This window comes from Chanodichthys erythropterus, chromosome 16 (genome assembly GCF_024489055.1).
Source record: "Chanodichthys erythropterus isolate Z2021 chromosome 16, ASM2448905v1, whole genome shotgun sequence".
In the NCBI taxonomy this organism is placed as follows: domain Eukaryota; kingdom Metazoa; phylum Chordata; class Actinopteri; order Cypriniformes; family Xenocyprididae; genus Chanodichthys; species Chanodichthys erythropterus.
Window position 1 is genome coordinate 24,857,860 of NC_090236.1, and position 11,904 is coordinate 24,869,763.

The 11,904-nt window shown below is 41.1% G+C and overlaps 1 long non-coding RNA gene across 1 annotated transcript; it reads right to left on the bottom strand.

The window, feature by feature from the left end:
- Positions 1 to 8,886: 8,886 nt before the first annotated feature.
- On the bottom strand, positions 8,887 to 10,882 carry LOC137003534 (uncharacterized). Its single transcript, XR_010891989.1, has 3 exons — positions 10,723 to 10,882; positions 9,069 to 9,152; positions 8,887 to 8,940 (listed from the first exon to the last, which is right to left on the bottom strand). It is a non-coding gene; the product is annotated as an uncharacterized lncRNA (long non-coding RNA).
- Positions 10,883 to 11,904: the final 1,022 nt, after the last annotated feature.

Below are 11,904 nucleotides of genomic sequence, written 5' to 3' on the forward strand. Positions count from 1 at the left end.
ATATTTGTTTACAAATCATGCACTATGGTAAAAAGAGTTTTTAGGTCATAACATGAAAACAATTCTTTATTAATCCATAATCTGGCCCTGTAATCATAATTGTGTGTGAAAACGATTAAAAGTGCTTGCTGTTTTACTGCCTCTAGTGTTCATTTCTGTTAGAAACTGCAGTGATATGTATGTATTGGTACATATTTTGCGTTTTGCAAAAATGTTGACACAGGTACGTTTTTCCAATGAGTCTGTGTTGGTATATTCAATGGCCCATGCCAATAAATGCTGGTTGAAATAATCCAACTCCAAATAATAACAACTCCGAGAGTTGTTATGACTGAAAATAATTAAAAGTAACTGTTTTTATATTTTTATATAATTTAAAAAGCAATTTATTCATGTGATATCAAAGCTGAATTTTTAGCATCATTACTCCAGTCTTCAGTGTCACATGATCCTTCAGAAATCATTTTAATATGCTGATTTGATGCTCAAGAAAATCGTTGTTGCTGCTTAATATTTTTGTAGAAACCATGATTTTTTCAACATTCTTTGATGAATAGAAAGTTCAAAAGAACAGCATTTATTTGAAACAGAAATTGGGATGTTTTATCTCTCTTACTACCTCACACAGTCTCCAGTAAAATTATCTTGTTTTTAATAATGTTTAGGTATTTCCATTGCAAAACCAGACAAAAATACAATTCTTTGCGGCATGTGAAATTGTCACCTAAAAAGGAGACCTGCTGAAAGCAAATACCGTTTTCCTAACTTAAGAGCCTGTGTTCAAACATACTATTTTTAACCAGTCGCATCTCCTTAAACATCAGAGGTTAGAAGCTACTATTTGTTGTCATCTCTGCTTTCCTCCATCTGACACTGATGGAACACTGCAGAGAAAAGCGTGATAACAGAGCAGGTTCAGGCTCACTAACCGTCAGCCATAAGGCAGATCCGGGCAGTGTCTGTTTGTCATCCGATGCGTCCAGACTTTGGCTGAGCCCTGAAATGCTTCTCACCATCACCTTATTTCTCCCAAGCAAGCAGAGCCTAAACTTCAGGCCTGGGCTCAGTTCTGTCAGACAGCATCGGGATTAAAGGTGCCGCGGCCAGCCGGGCTAGCAGAGGATTAGAGGCGACTTGAAGGGATGGTTTGCAAAGCGCAGACGAGAGGCGGTCAACTACACCTCTGATTCTGCTCAGGGCTGTTTTGACTGCCAGTCAAGGATTTGGGGCACTGAGAAAAAGCAAGGTGTTGGACAGCTTTGCCGGCAGCTCTAACTGGATTGGAAGGATCGGGTTGTGTCTGACCTTTGGGTTACTTTAACAAGAAAAGCGTCAGCCCTTGCAGTCCTCTCCACTTCATCCCCGTACTCACTGGAGGTCTTGCAGGTTTCCATCAGCAAGTGCGAGAGGAACAGCTTAAGTATATGTGACAAGGAGCAGCATGATACGTTCCACTTTAAAGTCTAAAAGTGCTATGTAATATCTGCTGCAACAGGAATATTAATTAACTGATGTGATGTGTAATATGGAGTTGCTTATTGGTTAAACGTCTGTGCTAGTAATCAAAAGGTTGTATGCTCAAATCTCACTGTTGGGCAAGCTAAAAAAAAAAAAAAAAAACCTAGCTAAATAACTATTTTACAAAAACATTTTCCACATGGAAATGATGTACATGGTACTTTTATTGTTTGTGTGTACTGATACTCTTGATTCTCTTTTTACAAGTTATTTTATTAATTAAGAAACCACTGCAAATTTACTCATTTAAAAGCTGATTCAGTGCGTTACTGAACTGAGCAAATGATTCAAACTGAATTGTGATATGATTTCGATGATTTTGCTAACCTGCTTAGCCAATTTATTGAAAGGAACCGGCTCAAAAGAATGATTAATTTATGAACATTGCTAGTTCTAATTCACGTTGGTGGATGATATCAAAGGTTTTTTTAACATAAGTACATTTCTCATTCAAGTATGTTACTTTAGTGGTACAAAAATGCGTATTTATCAATTTTCTTAAATAAAATAAGTACTTTTAAAGGAGTAGTAATTTAGTAGGATATCATATCTGTACTTGAACTTAAAGGATTAGTTCACTTCAGAATTAAAATTTCCTGATAATTTACTCACACCCATGTCATCCAAGATGCTTATGTCTTTCTTTCTTAGTCGAAAATAATTATGGTTATGGAAAACATTCCAGGATTATTCTCCATACAAGGGCTTTTCACACTTGAAATAGTTAACCCAGGGTCATTCTAAACCCCAAGGAAACGGAACCCTGGGTTATCATGCTTCATGTTTCACACTGCTCATAATTTACCCGGGGTTAACAATTAATCCTGGGTATTCATAAACTGAAGTTTCACATTGTAAATTCCTAAACCCTGAGTTAATGTTCTTTTTTGCATATTTGCGGTGTCATTGATTGGATAAACGCAGCACACAACCTTTTTACATAGCTCTAGCATTGCGCATCCTCGTATTGCCGACTGTACTATCGAGCTTATACTGAATGGACATTTCAGACTATAAAGGTAAGAATGAAACGGTCTCTTCTTCACTCAAATTGTCGTGTTTTTTGTCAGCATTTGACATTTTCCTCTCAAACGCTGATTTTACTGTTTATATACAATGCACAGTGTTTCTGTGACTGTCCAGAGCAGGCAAATATGAATACGCGATTGGTTGTCTGTTGCTAAGCGTCTAGCTGTAACATTCTAACACTGCATCATTTCACACTGTAGTTGTGCACCGCACAATGCAGGGTTAACACCACAAAAGTGAAGCTAACCCTGCTCCGGAGCAGGGTTTCATAAGAGGGTGCTAACCCTGCTTCTAAATTACAAGTGTGAAACGTTCCTTTACCCAGGGTTAAAAGCAGTGTTTAGAACGGCGATAACCCGGGGTTAAGCGCAGTGTGAAAAGCCCTATAGTGGACTTCAACGGCTACCAATGAGTGCAGCTTCAAAGACGTGAAATAAGGGTCTTGTCTAGCGAAATGATCGGTCATTTACAAAAAATAAAATAAAAATGCTATTCTTTTTAACCACAACTGCTCATCTTGCTCAACATGATTATGATTGCACCTTTTTCACCCTACTGCGGTACTTCCGCCTACGTCACGCGTGACCTTTCCAATGTGATTACGTAATGCGTGGCGCATTGCAGAGCTAGTGCAAGATGAGCATTCGTGGTTAAAAAGTATATCAATTAGTATTTTTTTTTTTTTTAGAAAATGACAGATTGTTTCGCTAGATAAGACCTTTATAGTGTATATAAGGGTCTATATTTGTAGAGCCCTTTGAAGCTGCATTTATACTGCAATTTGGACCTTCAAACCGTTGGTAGTCATTAAAGTCCTCTTTATGGAGAAAAAAATCCCTTTTCCTCAAAAACCATAATTTCTTTTCGACTGAAGAAAGAAAGACATCTTGAATGACATGGGGGTGAGTAAATGATCAGGAAATTTAAATTCTAAAGTGAACTTATCCTTTAAGGACATTTGTGTACTTTGTACCACTTTTTACCACCAATGAATCTGACAGGAAATGCATGATTTAGCAAGACAAACTACATGATTTCAAAACTAGCAATGATTTAAAAACTAGCAATGCTACCACCTAAAAGCCTTTACCACCTAAAATTAAACTAGAGGTGCGTCCCAATTCGCGTACTTATGCACTATTCTATGACGTTTTTAAGTATAAATAGTGCGAGTAGTGCATTCACACTGAAAATTCCAAAAAGAAAAAGTACACTTTAAATACCAGGATGATGCACTAAATTAACAGAAAAAACGAAGTGTGGAATGTTGAACACTTCATGCACTCAACCGTCGCAGCTTTAATTACGTAGTGGAGGGGGAGGTGGTATCAAACTCTGATGTTAAATGACAAAATAACCTTATACAATTCACGCACTACATGGATGAGTGCATAGTGCACAAGTACATAGTGTAAAAGTGCATAGTGTATAGTGCGTCATTTGGGACGCAACTTAAAACCTGTGCTAATTGTACTTTTACAGTACATTTGTTCATTTAGCAGAAGCTTTTAATTGAAACACGACTGTCCAAATCCTGCAACATATCACAGACCCCATGAAAAATCACCACTGCACCTTTGAGCGAAACACTTAACCCCTGGCTGCTCCAATGGGACTGCATTAAGCACACTGTACATCGCAGTGTAAAGAAATGTCAGCTAAATGACAAATTAGCTAAATCAACTAAGTCTTCCGAGCACAACCAGCAGGCCTAACCTGTTATATAGCACAGGGGAAAGAATATGAAGATGAGCAATTGGCAAACAGACAGTAAATATCTGTTAAACAACTGGATTGAGCAGGCAGGATTGAGATAGAGGCCAAAACAGAGGGCAGGGAGGCATTGCTGACCCAACGCATGCCAGATGGCTGTAGCAGCACAGACTCTCTCTGCAGGGTTCTGGCCAATCCTGTGAGAGTTAGATGTATCATGAAAACTGATCTACACACAAGCCAAGCCGTAGCGTTCTGTTCCACACCAATCTGTGAAACTTTCTTCACTGGCAGTCAGAGTGATAAAGCACAAGTGAGAAAGGAGCAAGGCGTGCACATCTGGACCCACAACAGCTGGCCAGGCCCCAGCCCGAAAATGTTTTGATAGCAACACACGTGCTTTTGTGGTTTTCAGGGCGATGGATCAGCTCAGGCACATGCTGCACGCTTAGCTCTTGATGTGAGCTTGAAGTGTGAAAGTTGATTAGCAGCGAATACAACAGTCGCTCGTCTTGCTGACAGAAACAGAGTTTGTCCTCCTTGAGAGGATTTAGGCAAGCTTTTATTTGATCTCAGAGTCAGCCGCGGCTCAACGAGCCATTTGTTTAACAGAGAGATGCACTGCTATGTGTGTCAATGTGTCAGCTCTAAGCACACAAAACTGGCAACTGTTGATCTGGAATTCCCGTCGGTGTCAATCTTTCCGAGGATGAAACAAAGCTGGCTGACTGAACTGCCTCTCCGAGTCGGTTTTATTTCACACTTTGACTTATCAGGCACAGAGTGCTCAAAATCTACCTCGGAAATAGCAGTTGATTCTGTCCGACTTCTCAATTGCAATTAGCCCTGACATGACACGGTTAAACCAGCTGCGACGATAGGACGCATGGCTATTTAATTAGCAAAGAAATGCGTGAACTTCCAAAGAGCGACTGTTGTGCTGTATTACGATCTCGCATCAGTTAAGCGAGGACCCGACAGATTGTTTCTCACGGAGAGCCCACGCTACATGCGAAATGCGTAGTGCTCGGTAAAAGAGCTGCAGCGGCGCAGATAATTGATTTGCTTATTTTGTTTTGTGCCGATAGGCCTCCATTTATTCCTCAGCGAAATTGTCGAAGGCAATTGGAGGGCAGATGGCACGCATACCGATCACCTCCGCGCGCTCTTAAACTCACAAAGCGAGCGTCCTACCCTGAACCGCACATATATCAATGCAGATGAAAATGCCCTGCTGGACTAATTATCACAGAATAATTAAAGATATGACCTGCATGGAGAGGGAAGAGAAGGGCTGCGGGAGGAAGGGGGGGTCTTGTCTGAAGGTGGTCCTGATGATGGAGTAAACAAAGGCTCTGCGTGCAGCCCCCAGGAGATGATTATGTATCAAAAGGTCAGAGCTTATACGAGAGCGAAGAGGGAGGGGGAAGGGAGAGCGAGTGAGGCGAAGACAGAGAGATGGCGAATGGGCGAAACACAATTTCGAGGCCCTTTCAGAGTATTCAAATGTTTTAAGTGCAGCCACTTGACCATGAGGCCTGCAATGGCCTCGTCGAGAGCTTTCAGTTGCCACAACACATTTGTTGCACTAATAGCCTTGAGCAAACAATCGTAAGACCCCCATTCAACTTCAGATGGTTTTACCTCTTTTGACCCTTTAACTAGGACTACGACTGATCTGTCGACCCCTCTGATAAGTAGCTAAAAGCCAAGGGTCTCCCAAAGAGAGGTTTGGGGACGGCACCGCCCAAGTTTTTAAGGTATCTCTGCCTTCAAAAGGGATAAAAACACAGAGCGCTCGCTCACCCCTGCTGAAAAATCCACCATTGCTGGTCACCAGCATAAGGTATGTTTTGCATTTTGGGTCCAGCATGGGATGCTAGTTGCTGTTCCCCAGCATGGGAAGCGGTGGTGCTGATGGACCAGCAGCTGTACAACCACTATACCAGCTCTTACTCAAAAACCAACATGGAATTCATTATGGTTTATGCTGGATTTTTCTTAGCAGCGACATGCACACATGAACAGCATTCTCGTATCATATGGGTGAGCTGATAGCGCAGCTTCAAGCTCAGCCAAGTATGCAGAGTCTTTGGAGTGTGGGCTAATGTCTGTTTAGTCTAGATCACGTTTGCCTACACAGAATTCTGGGTAGCATTTGGCATTCAAGTATCTGTCAGCTTATTTCTGACAATTGCTTTAAAACAAACCAGCATATTTCTGACAATTGCTTTAAAACAAACCAGCATTTGCCAACACAAGTATCAAGTGAGCAATACATCTTGTAAAAATATAGATAGTTTCTAAGATGCATTTTGATCAAACACTTGCATTTTAAAATGTTTTTTTTTTTTTTTTTTTTGTCCCCATAGCACAATCTTTTCTCCCCAAAACACTAGTAAAATGAAGTGATTGATGCAGTTTTGTCACTAAGGCTGTGTGTCACAAACACCCAAAAATAGATTAGTTTTTTTTTAAAGTGTCATTATAGTGAGACAGAGGGTACCTGGCTGTTGTTGATAGCTGCATAAGAGGGGAATGCATCATGATAAACGTCTCAAAGCTGAATAAAGTTCAAATGGATTTGAAATGCTTTCCTGCTGAAAAATACTACTAGCTCCATTAATGTGGCTGAGTACACAAGAGAAACAGAGAGCACACGAAAAAGTTGTTATTTAGTAAACTAGTGAAATTTCCATGGGTTATTTAGTGTTTTCCTTTTTGTTCCCCCCCTTTTTTTCCAAGGCTGAAATTAGCTCTGTGGGTGGGAGAGGTAATCATAAAGAGGAAAACACCTGCACGGATACAGGTGTATGAAAGCTATTAACACAGAGAGAGAAAACAGGGGGAAGGCAGAGTAAACTCACTCAAGCCATGACAAATTCATAACAATGTTCCGGGCTGTTTTATAGAGAGTTTATTTAGGGCTTCATATTGTCATTGGATACAACATTTGCCATGACTTAATGATAAAGGCACATTCAGTGCTGAGTAAAATCACTAAATAAATGCTAATTTTGTGTGAAATACAATTACACTGAAAAAAAAAAAATGTGGAATGTGCATCAGTAACAAAGAATGACATTACAATCATGACAATAATAAATTAAAGAATAATATAATATAATATACCTTGAGTATGGAAGTAGTTCATTCACATTTCAACACTATGATATGTATAATATTAGTAATACATCACTAGATTACATAATAATATAAGTAATATGTTTTGTTTCAGGGGCTTTCATACGCATTTCTAATACGCTTCTAGTTATTTTCACAAACTTCTTAGCTAATATGACTAGAGTAGCAGAGTAGCAGCCAATTTGCATTTTTGCCTCTATGTCTCCCAGGCCTTCGTACAGCAGAGAATGAAAGAAGCAAGCTATGCATTTAAAATCAAGTGTTTCTTAACAGTTCTGTAAATCAATTAAATAAAAACCCACACAATATGATTCATAAATAAAAAACAAGTATTTTTTCTGAGCAGAGAATATTTAAAATTGCCAGTCCTTTAGTTTAAAAACAAGCCATTAAAAATAGATTCCACATTCATTTTAAATGCATTCAGTTATCTTTAAGCTGTTTGGCTAAATATTATACAAACAACATATTCCTATGATAAGATCTGAGATATAGATATGACTGCTTTAAAAAACACTGACCGTCTTTATACACCATAGGCCTCATTGGCTTTCACCATGCAGCACAAGCTAACTCAGACATTTGAGCGCATCATTAAAAAGTAATTAGTGGTTTGGAAAGGAACATTATGCGTATGTGTGTCTTTATCTAGGAGGAAAAAAAATATTCAATCTGTTTTTGTCCTGAGAAAACAGTGCTACAATCAGAATGAACCAGCTGATGCTAGGAGCTCAGCAGACACAATCATGTAATCTGTTATGCTGCTTCTATTTAGCTGTGTTTTGCAATTAGACTTGAAGCCCCTCCCCTTTCATAGCAAAGCCTGTTTAGATTCCGTGGACATTTTGCCTCCCATCGCTGTCAGCTGAATGGCAAAAACTGTACGACTAATGCCATCTCAAAATCAATCTGTGTGAACACCCCATGCAGTCCGGGGCTCCCGCTGGTGCTCAGGACTAACAATAAAGAGCAGTAAATGCATTCCTATCAGCCAGGCAAGCAGGCATGTGTACTCTAAAACACTCCCCGAAGAGAGCAAAAATAAACGCCGTTCCCCATGAACCTCTCGTCGCACGCACACTCAGAGGAAAAAAACAAACAAGTTGTGTGAAATGCAAAACGCCGCTCGTTGGATAGCACATAAAGCGGCGATTTGCCAATGTAGGTGGAGACACTACACTGAGAGCAAGAGCTGTCTGTCTCCTGTTGCAGAAATCAAACAAACCACAGTGAAAATGATTAGCTGTCTAGTTGCTACATAAACGGCCACAGAAGGTTTTTGGGACCAGTGGAGGTTATCTCCCCGAAGACAGTCGACAATGACTCTCCTCAACTACGCGTATTCTTAAGCAATAACAACGAGAGCCGTATTATCCACCCAAGAATACCCGTCACCGAAGAGAGCCTTAGAAAAAGGGGGCTTCGCCTGACTTTCAGCCATTCACAGTGGCATAGGCCAAAGCAGAGTTTTCTCTCTAGGGGAATTGATTGAAGATGCCCTTTACCACAAGCCAAGGCCCCCGTCAAAGGTTGCATCTGCAGACAGAAATGAACACACTTTGCATTTGTAGCAGGAGAGGGAGGATATTGCATGTAAAAAATGCTTCCCTTCCTGGGTTTAACTAGTTATGTGGAGAGACAGATGGTGAGGGGGATCATCTTACCTGGGAGCTCACAGACCACACGTCCTGTCCTCGGTCCAGCCCGTCCTCTGGGGGCGGAAGCGCTCGCAAACATCCAGGCCAAATCTGGGAACGATGTTAAAGAGGTAGGAATTAAACAAAAGTTGATATGTGCACAGGTTTGATATATTCTTCACCATAGGTTTAACGTCGCTATTGCACACCACATTAACAGTCAAACACTGTCACCTTCAAAGTCTCACATGCTCATCACACACATTCAGGGAGGGAGTAAGAGAGAGAAAGAGAAAGAGGAGTCATACAGAAAATCCATTAGCAGCGGGAAGCAAATTACAGATCGTTTGGGGGGGGGAAAGGGAATGCAATGATGGCTGTCAGAAACGGGGAACAATGACTGTTATTATGGCTTTCATTTTCTGAGGGGTGCAGCAGCTACCAAATGGAAGTGGAAAAAGATGGACATCAGAACATGTATTTTTGCAGCTTTGTGGAATTCATTCATACACACTTCTGACTCACGTGGTACCACAAAATAACATGAACAAAGAGAAAATCCAAAGATTCTCTGTGCTGGGTCTCACTGAGAATGTACAGTAAATGTGAGAAATATGTGTTTACAACAGCTTTCATAAAACATTTCTCACAGGCTATTTGGGGAAAAAAAAGGCATTTAAATGCAAATATTAAGAGATTGAGCACTGAACAATGGTGATTCACCATGACGCTTGGAGTGTAAAGCCAACACAACATAACACATTCAAAAACATGGCATAAACATGGACCGTGGCTATCTTAACATGCTCGAAACACTCAGACACACCCATCCACAGATGCTTACAACATTTTGCTCAGAATTCACACCAAACAAGACACGTAGTAGAGAAACAACACATTGGAGACATTGACAGCAGCACAACCACTGGTTCAGCACAACGGGCTTGTCAAAAAACAAACTCTCTTCTTATCTTGTTTGGACAGCCCTGTCAAAGCTAAAAGACCACCCTCCCGTGCCCCCAAAGCATGCATACAGCCAGGTTCCCATGATACAACATCTCTTCCTCTGGCCAGGCACAATTAAATAGCAAAAACACATAGTCTTCATTCTCGTCTCCAGAAGCTGTTTTCCTGCAGCAGGTGCATGAACGAGAAGTCAGAGTGACTGTCCCAATCCTTTTGTGACTTTTCCCTCCATTTTGGGGCTTTTGAGAACAACAAAAACAACGAAACATGACGTGAGGTGGACAAAGAGAAGACAAACGAAAGAAAAGAGAAGACAAAACGTGGACAGAGAGGGACAAAAAAGCTTTTCTTTTTTTTTTTTTCTCTGGTGAAGCTCCTCTTCATTCCACTCACACATCATTACAGAGGCTCACTGACACAGGGCTCCTGCTGCCTGCCAGTGATTGCCATTTAATTGAAGGAGCAGGAATCCCATGAATATGTTAATACGGCAAACACAGTTGACAAATCCAGCAGAAAAATATCCACCGCCCCGATAGTAGCGCGATTACACAAATCTGCAGCACAGTGACAATCAGCTCACACAATACCCATGGCAACAAATCTTTCTTTCCCCCATGATACTGTGACGAGTCACAAAAGGAACAAAAGGCAAAGTAGTGGCAGAAAAAAAAAAAAACAGGCACAAATCCTTACTCCACTGAAGCAGGCTTACCCTAGAGATCTCTACAGAGCGGCACCCGCTGAGCACAAAGCCGCCCATTCGTCCGCTGCCTTGAGCCGGCAGTGACGGGGAAGGCTGAGGATGCCGTGCCTCTGTTCCTTCAGGTTGTTGTGCCGCCGATCCGTCGTCGCCGTAAGACCATGTGCCCAAACGTGCAGGATCCCCTCCCATGCCTGAGGACACGCTTGCCACCTCGCCGGAGAAGAGGAGAGAGGTCTGCAAGTTGTTGCGCACAGCAGACTAAGTCGCAGGAGGATGAGAGGAGCGAAGGAGTTACAGAGAGAGAGTGGGAGGGAAAGCAGGAGTGGGAGAGAGGGGGACAGACTGAGAGTGAGTATGTGGCTGTAAGGATAAGATACAGAGAGAGAGAGAGAGAGAGAGAGAGAGAGGGAGGAACACTAAAATACCCAACCACAGCGTTCAGTGAGGAAAGATCCGTCTATCTTTCGATCTAAGGAGGGATGGACATGGAGAAAGAGAAGCCGAGAGAGAAAGAGAGAGAGAGAGAGAGAGGGTCTAATTAGATTTTAGCTCCAACGCAGTAAGCAAAGGCAGTGAGCCATGAATCTCAGGCATCTAATGGTGGATTAATTGAGGGAGATCTGATGCGCACTCCTCTCGGTCTAGTCTTCATGACATCTTATTGGACTGTGGCTCAGTCCTCTGGGACTGCTGTTACAACAGTTCAGGAAGCATCATTTCCACCAACACCGGCACTGCCATCTGTATGCATGACTTCACCGCTTCTCACAAACCCTTCAGTTCACTGTGAGAGTCATTCGCTGTTGAGAGAGATGTGAAGCAAAAATGAGATTTTTTTGTGTACATGTATCCTGCTTGTATACTTGGATAACTATATATTAGAAACAAACACCTTGCAAATGTACTATAATCGAAGGTCTAAATAATTTTCAATACACATCAGTTTGTCATGACTGTTTTACTAAATAATATAACATAAGAAATTATATGCCACTTGCTTATTTAATCCAAAAATGTACAACCTGAATTAGATTCATCAGAATGAACGTAGTATCCAAAAATCATTTTTATAAAGGGCCCGTTTAAGCCACACCACCACCATACATATTTAAATGTTATTAAATCTTGAGCAATATTTGTGTGTTTCTTAGTCCGACTTCAAATAAGACACATTTTAAAAAGGGAAAGATT